Source organism: Danio rerio, chromosome 9 (genome assembly GCF_052040795.2).
Source record: "Danio rerio strain M-AB ecotype USA chromosome 9, GRCz13ab, whole genome shotgun sequence".
In the NCBI taxonomy this organism is placed as follows: Eukaryota; Metazoa; Chordata; class Actinopteri; order Cypriniformes; family Danionidae; genus Danio; species Danio rerio.
Window position 1 is genome coordinate 11,071,250 of NC_141029.1, and position 8,041 is coordinate 11,079,290.

The window sequence follows — 8,041 nt, forward strand, 5'->3', positions numbered from 1 at the left end:
AGCTCGGATGGCAGGCAGCAAACAAAAAATACAGGAAAACAAGACTGCAATAGCGTGTTGTAATGTCACTATACAGGTGAACAAGACTCAGCAAGAGTTTCAAAGTGAGCTGTATATGTGTGTGTAATCAGTACTTGAGCAGCATCAGCTGTGTGTATGCAATCAGTCAGGATCTGGAACCGGTTGTGTGTATGGAGCATGACTGGTTCTTGTAGTCCATTTACCGGCAGATTCATGTGAATGTTTACCAGCGACCTCTGGTGGTTTGATCGCTGGTGAACATGACAAGGATACTACATAGAGAAGATCATAAAACAAGATCACACAGCATAGTAGGGTTGTAAATAATGTTAAATCTGTAAAGAATGTAGTAAAAAAAATAATAATCCTACAGTGATAAACCAAAATTTTACTTAATATTACCACAGCCATACCACACATACCATTGCTATTACCTGACTACCTAACCCTGAGAAGCCATTTAATGAATAGAATAGTTTAACATTTTTAAGACATTTCTCAGAAAAAAAAAACACATTAAAATAACATTTATTACCACAAAATGTATCGTTCTTGTTATGTTTTGAATCACATTCTATTTATAAGGGTTAAATAAACTGGAGTGGCCGACACGGTGGCTCAGTTAGCACTGTCGCTTCACAGCAAGAAGGTGCTGGTTTGAGTCCTGGCTGGGTCCGTTGGTAACTTGGCATTTTTGTGAGGAGTTTTTTTATGTTCTCCGCGTGTTTGTGTGGCTTTCCTCCGGGTGGTCCGGTTTCTCCCACAGTCCAAAGACATGCGATATAGGTAAATTGAGTAAACTAAATTGTCCGTATATGTGTGAAGGAGTGTTTATGGATGTTTCCCCATACTGGGTTGCAGCTAGAAGGGCATTCGCTGTGTAAAACGTAAGTTGGCTCAATAAGTTGGCGGTTCATTTCGCTGTGGTGACCCCTAATGAATAAAGGGACTAAGTCGAAGGAAAATGAACGAATGAATGAATGAATAAATTGTTTTTAATGTGGGCATCATGGTGGCGCAGTGGCTAGCACGATCACCTTACAGCAAGAAGGTCGCTGGTTTGAGTCCCGGCTGGGTCAGTTAGCATTTCTGTGTGGAGTTTGTATGTTATTTATGTGTTAGCGTGGGTTTCCTTTAGGTACTTCGGTTTCCCCCAAGTCCAAAAATATGCGCTATGGATGAACTGAATAAGCTACATTAGCCATAGTGTATGTTTGTGAATGAGTGTGTATGGATGTTTCCCAGTATTGGGTTACAGCAGGGAGGGCATCTGATGTGTAAAACATATGCTGGATATGTTGGCAGTTCATTCCCCATTGGCGACCTCTGATGAATAAAGAGACTAATTCAAAGAAAAATTAATGAATGAAAAAACTAGAGTTTTATATGTTCCAGAACTTTCAGCAATAATATTTAAAAACCTAGCTTATTTTAATTGGGATAACATGGAAAATTTCATATTTCGTATATTTCATGTAGCTTGGATTTTTTCAAAAACACAGTTTATAAAATACCAAACGCTTGGCCTAATATACAATTCATCGTTAATGGTTTTAGAAAGCTGGTCTTCTTAGTCACAAAATATCAGCCTCTCCACTAGATGGCACCTACATCAAATGATAACAATGCCTGTCCTTCTGCCTTCATTTGTATTACTGAATGCTATCACTTTGGCCACAGACCATAAGATGGACATAGTATGCTGAAATGTTCTAATGCAAATTTTCTATACAGGGCCTAATGTTTATGCATGGTGCATTGATGCAAATCACTAAAGTCACACAACAACTGCCTCTGAAATGAATGAAGAAGTACATTAAAACCTCACAAAGAAGTTTTGGAAAAAGTTTATAGGCCTATGTGTTCGAAATGAACTAGATACTACTCAGATATCATTTGCTAGTTATGACATGATGACTATGTTAATATGAAAAAAAAGGAAATAGAAAAAGTACAAACCAAGTACAATGTGTTCTACCTTGTAGGAGGAAGTGGTTTTGATCAGCAGACCAAATCACACTTTATCTTTGTATGTGAAACAGCTTTGCATGTGAAACTATTTTCCACTTTAGTAACTCAACCCCCCCTAAAAGATCACTTTATCAAAGTCCACAATAACAAAGGCAAGTTGTTCCTCCTCGTCCCCAGAATAAAAACAGAAAACAAAAATGTTTTAAAAATTCATTATTTTGTCATTCATTATTTAGCGGCAGCATCGGCGTGATTGATTTGAAGGCTTTCTCTCCCTTTTTTTCTGCCTAATTAGCCTTTGGGCAGTCGGTCACAATAATACAAGCCATCTTTTGTTTCCTGTGGCAGCCTTTACTCTGGGATCCATATCTAAGCACACATGGGAATACTGCATGTCACTGGAGAGCAGCTCCCCATCATGGCTGCAGGGCAGGAGCGGAGCAGCGCAGAGGAACCGCCACCATCCCTCTTGCTGATTTATGATCTGGAAAGCAACAATAAAACAAGGAGGAGGCCCAATTATTCTTCTGAGGGAAACTGGAGAAAGTCTGTTAGCCTTGACTGGAGGAGAAGAGGGCGTGAGAGAGAGGAAAATGAGGCCGGCACAACTCAACAGGTTGCTTCTTACCCCAAAAACCAGACATGACTCAAAACCCACAATCATCCCACACTAGTATCGATGATCTTACACCTTGTGTTAAAATACATTTTGTGGATGACAATAAATACAATGTTTAAGGTCATCTGCTCACTTTTGACCTTTGTGATACTGTTTACACCAACAAAGAGGTATTTTTGTTTATCTGATCATCATTAGCAGACGGTACATTAGGTGAATTCTGTGAAATCCTGCAGTGTGTATAAATCTACACCCAGTGCAATTTTTAAAACTCGAGTGTGAGACCTGATAAAATCAAATATAAAAATCCAGAAAACACATTTATATAAGAAATGATATTACATTCTAAAAAAATATTGTTTAGATCAAACAAAAAAATAAAAACAACAGTGTGCATCAATATATTCAAGTTACGACAACATCTAACAAAAAGTTCAGACAACAAGCTTTATTATGTTAGCCAAATGACCATTTCCTCTTTAATCAGAGGCATTTTTAAACAGCATAAACTGCATTTAAGTCGAGTACTCAAAAATTAAGTAAATTCAACTAGTTTTTATTTTTAGTATTATTGAAAACAAATCCAGTGTTAAGCACTTAATAACATGCAAGTTTTCAAGTTTAGAACCTCAAATAAATTAAGTAGCTGAAATTGTTCTTAAATTTACTGTTCATTTATTTGCTTGTAAGAAATACATTTAACAACAACATTTTTGTTTTACAGTAATTGTTTATTTGTTTTAAACAACTTTGGTTTAAACAACAATTTTCATTATTTTACAAAACAAAAACATGTACTGTCCAATTTAACAGTATAAAAATAACAAAACACATCAGTGTGCGGACTTAAAAATACAAAACAACTCCATTAGTGTGGAAAAATCATTAGTGTGAGTTATCAACCCAATTTCTTTCAAGGTAAATATTGTTTTAAACTAAATGATAGATAGGTTTACCTTTAAATTAGCCACATACTAAAGCTGATCTAGTAATCAATATTTTCCTGTTTTGAAAACAATAAAATTATTCTGACAACTTAAAGGTTTTAATCTAATCAGCAATTTAGAATTTTTAAGTCACAACAATTTATTAAACTGTGCAGTTGTAACAGACCTCATAGTTATTTTTTTAGTTTGTACTGCTAGTAGTGCAAACAGTCTGAGAAAATCTGGTACTTCTTAAAGGGTCATGACTTGAAGGGTCATTAAAGGTTTTTTTTTTTTTTTTTTTTTTTTTTTTTAATGGAACATTTGTAATATAGACCAAAAAAGAAATTTAAAAGTTTGAAACATAATGGCTGAGCAAATAATGACAGAATTTTTTTATCTTTGGGTGAACTATCCCTTTAAAAGCACAGTATGTACGTTTTGCCACTAAAGGGCATGTGTTCACAACAAACAAAGTCGTATTTTGATGATGTTGTGACTGAATATGGATTTATAGGAGTAGAAATTTAGACGAGTGTGCAGTATCAGATCAGCAGAGCTTTTATTATGCCAAAGCGGATCGCTTCTGTTCCAGTCATGATCATGTGGGGAAGAAGCAGCGCTCTTTTTTTGTCATGCTAAATACACTTTAAGGTTTTGATATAACGCTGCTCTATTCAGTATAATAAATACAAAATATATTAACATAACTTTTGTGTTTTCTATAAAAGCTAATCGTGGGTTTTTGATGCCATTAGTTCATGCCACTAGTTAAAATAGCTTATTTCTCTGTATTTGAGCATTCTTTGAAACACACATCAGCAAAACAATGTATTGTTCTAGTGGTCTATAAATATTTCAATGATATATTAGCACCATTTACAGCTGGTATTAAGATATGTTGGTGTATCCAATCCCAAGTGGAAGACATTAAATGAAGGTGCAAACGGGGTCAAAAACATTTTGAGGTTGTTCACTTACTATCGAAACTTCAGTCCTCTTTACACCTGCAGATTAGTTTGTGTAGCAGATCACTAAATAGGTGTAAATAAAGTGTAAATAGGTCAAAAACACTTTGAGATTGTAATTTTTCATTTATCTAATTAGTAGTGCACAACATTAAATACAGGTGTAGCCAGGGTCTAAAATGTTTGTTTACTTTACTTAAGGAAAATAAATTTATTGTCTTTATAATTATTAGAAAAACAAATTCTTTGCATAATTGTAAAAGTTAAGTCAATGGGTTTGCTGACTTTTTTAAAGTAAAATCAACTTTTTTACTCCCTTTTTTAAACTAAAGTAACTTCAATTTACCTAACAGGCATGTCTTTGGGCTGTGGGAGGAAACCGAGCACCCAAAACAAACCCACTGACAGCAAGAAATTGCAGACTTCACACAGAAAAGCCTCCAGTCCCCTTCGAGACCGTCAAACCGCCAAGCCACTTTCTTACTGTAGTACTAAAATGCATTTTGGAGATAGAGGATCAAGCAGGTAAAACTTACATTTACGACTGCTGTTTAATCCATCTTCGATTTGCTTCTCTGAAGTGAGGGTCTATGGCAGTATATAAACGAGCTTTTTTTTTTTTAAATCAGTTGTTGCAATATAAGATGAAAACATATCAGAAAACGGTTCAGATGAGCATGAGTTCCTTTTTTTTTTGTTAACCACAAAACCATATTTTTAGAAAAGCTGAATTTTTTAACCACTACGTCCATCTTGTTGACATTAGTTAACACACTGTGAGTTGACATTAAATAACAATGAAAAACCTAATTAACAGAGATGAATAAAAGCTGTAATATATTAACCGTTCATTCTTTGTTTTGTTAATAAGTACATCATCTCCTTATTTTAAAAGTCTAATTGAAAGTCAATGGTTACAGGTCTCCCACATTTTTAAAATATTTTTTGTGTTCAACAGAAAAAAGAAACTCAAACAGGTTTGAAAAAAAAACAAAGAGTGAGTAAATGTTGACAGAAGTTTCAGTTTTGTCAGAACTATTCGTTTAAATCCAAAAGCATTTTCTGGACAAGTAAAAATGCTGTTTTGTTCTCAGAAATACGGCAAATTCAAGGGTTTTTTTTCCCTTAAAACAAGCTAAATAATCTGCCAGTGTAGTAAGTAAAATAATCATATTTCAAACAGAAAACAAAGTTATTTGTAATAATATTAAATAATCATTTTAAAATATTAATGTTTAGTAATACACATGTAGCTAATAATAACAAAATGATAATTTAATCTTATTGTAATTATATTATATGAATAAATATAATTCTATATTCTTTTTACCCAACTAACAGATTACTATTCAAAGTTATTCAAATACTAGCTCTAAAGTGATGTTGATTAGTAACAGCTTCTGCTGTTTTGACGTCAGCTGCAGATGTAAATGAATGGCGGAAAAAAATTGTTCCTAATAAATAGGGTTTATTAGACTCTCCGTTCTTATTTATATACACGATTGTGCCATTGAACTGTTGTATAAACGCAATATCACACTCTTAGCAGTGCGATATGGCTGTATATCAGCACTGATGGGACGCTAAGGCACCATCCATATATATATATATATATATATATATATATATATATATATATATATATATATATATATATATATATATATATATATATATATATGTGTGTGTGTGTATGTGTGTGTGTGTGTGTGTGTGTGCGTGCGTGCGTGCGTGCGTGCGTGCGTGCGTGCGTGCGTGCGTGCGTGTGCGTGTGTGTGTGTGTGTGTGTGTAAAATACGAATGTCTTATTTACTTGCCTTCCTGTTGAACAATTTGCATCTTAATTGTAGGTGTAAACAGGACCATCGAAGAACAGATTCAGAGCCATCAGTTTCATGTTTTAAAACTATCCTAGTCAATAGCAAATACTAATCTCTCTACATATTTTCTCACAGCAAAGCTTTACAGTGGTTCAAGTAAGCTCTGTATGTTTTTTACAAATCATGAGCATCTGAACACACAGAGCAGAAAAAATACAAAAGCTTAAAGTAAAAAAGGAGAAAAAAAGTAAGCAGCCTTCACATGAAACACTGTGATTCATCAAAGTTTGATTAAAGCACAGATATGTGGCATCTCTAATAGCAGTCAACTGAGTGATCACAGATTAAATCTGCTATCTGAAAGCTGCTTGACATATGCTTTGATTTAAGTTCAATCAAAGGAATGAAGGAAAGATTGAATGATCCTGAATGAAGGTGTATGGGGTGCCACCTGGTGACTGTTTATTATATTGGTTTTCAATGAAAGTGAATCTTAACAGGGTCACGGTCATATACATGAGATTATTACTTTTAACCTCTGCTCTCTGTTTTGGGGTCTGCGAGACCCCAAGGTCACTTTAATAACCCAGAAAGCATGCTTAATGTTTAACTGTGGGTTCACAGCCTTTTAAAAAAATATAAAGTTCTGTTTCTCCTTAATTATTAATAAAAAAAATTATATATCCTACTTACTATTATATTATATTATATTATATTATATTATATTATATTATATTATATTTTTTATATTATTACAAATGTTAAATGACTTTTTTCAATAAAAAAATTAACCAACAAAATGTTGTTAAAAATGTTGGTTACAACAAAATGTAAAAATGAGTTAAACTGCTAGAATTTTATTTGAACAAACATTGTATTAGTTATTTTTCTATAATTAATTAAAATGATTATTAAATTATATTTTTCTCTTCAATCTCTTAAATGTTTGGAACAAACATTATAATTTGTTTAGTTTTCTTTTCTTACAGCATATTATTGCTACATACTCTATACACATTCACAGCAGTTTTCACATATGCAGTATTGACGCTTCTGAAATGCTAAATATGATGACAGTAAGTCAGTTTTAAGACAACATCAGAATTAATTGTGAATGACTCGGTAATTAAAAGTTTCGAATCTTGAATACATCTTGAAGCAAAAAAGAAAAAAGAAAGAAAGAAATGGTTTACCCAGCATGTAAATTAGCTTCCATCAATATGAATTTAACCATCGTAATAAGCATGCAAATGAACATTATAATCAGCTTTCACTCACAGATGGCAGTGCACATGTTGTTTTCTATCTCTGCGCGTGTGTGCTAGTGTGATCTGTTTATTTTGGAAGGATTCAGTGACCCTTTAAGAAACAAACACATTTTGTGAAGTGAATAACAAAAAAAATGGGGCGAACACTGCTCAGTCTTTGTTATCCAATGAGATGCATTAATCCTGACAGGACTAGGCAGATTGGGAGATTTATGACTAAAGTGCCTTGACTTCTGAACCCTGTTTTGCCCTGGAGTGCTGTAATGAACATGTGACCTGTCCTCTGAGCACAGCTATAACAATTAGCATACAAACAGGAGCAAGATGTTACATAATTAACTTCTCAAACACGCCATGTTAAGAACTGTTGACACATGAGAACATGGATGGGTGAAACTGTGCCATGCATGATAAAGCATTTGTGGAAACTTTATATATGTTATAGACT

At 33.8% G+C, this 8,041-nt stretch overlaps 1 long non-coding RNA gene across 1 annotated transcript; it reads right to left on the reverse strand.

Moving 5' to 3' along the window:
• Window positions 1-389: 389 nt before the first annotated feature.
• On the reverse strand, window positions 390-5,269 carry LOC147835251 (uncharacterized). The gene is made up of 2 exons (XR_015499212.1): window positions 5,042-5,269; window positions 390-2,476 (listed from the first exon to the last, which is right to left on the reverse strand). It is a non-coding gene; the product is annotated as an uncharacterized LOC147835251 (long non-coding RNA).
• Between the last annotated feature and the right edge of the window lie 2,772 nt (window positions 5,270-8,041).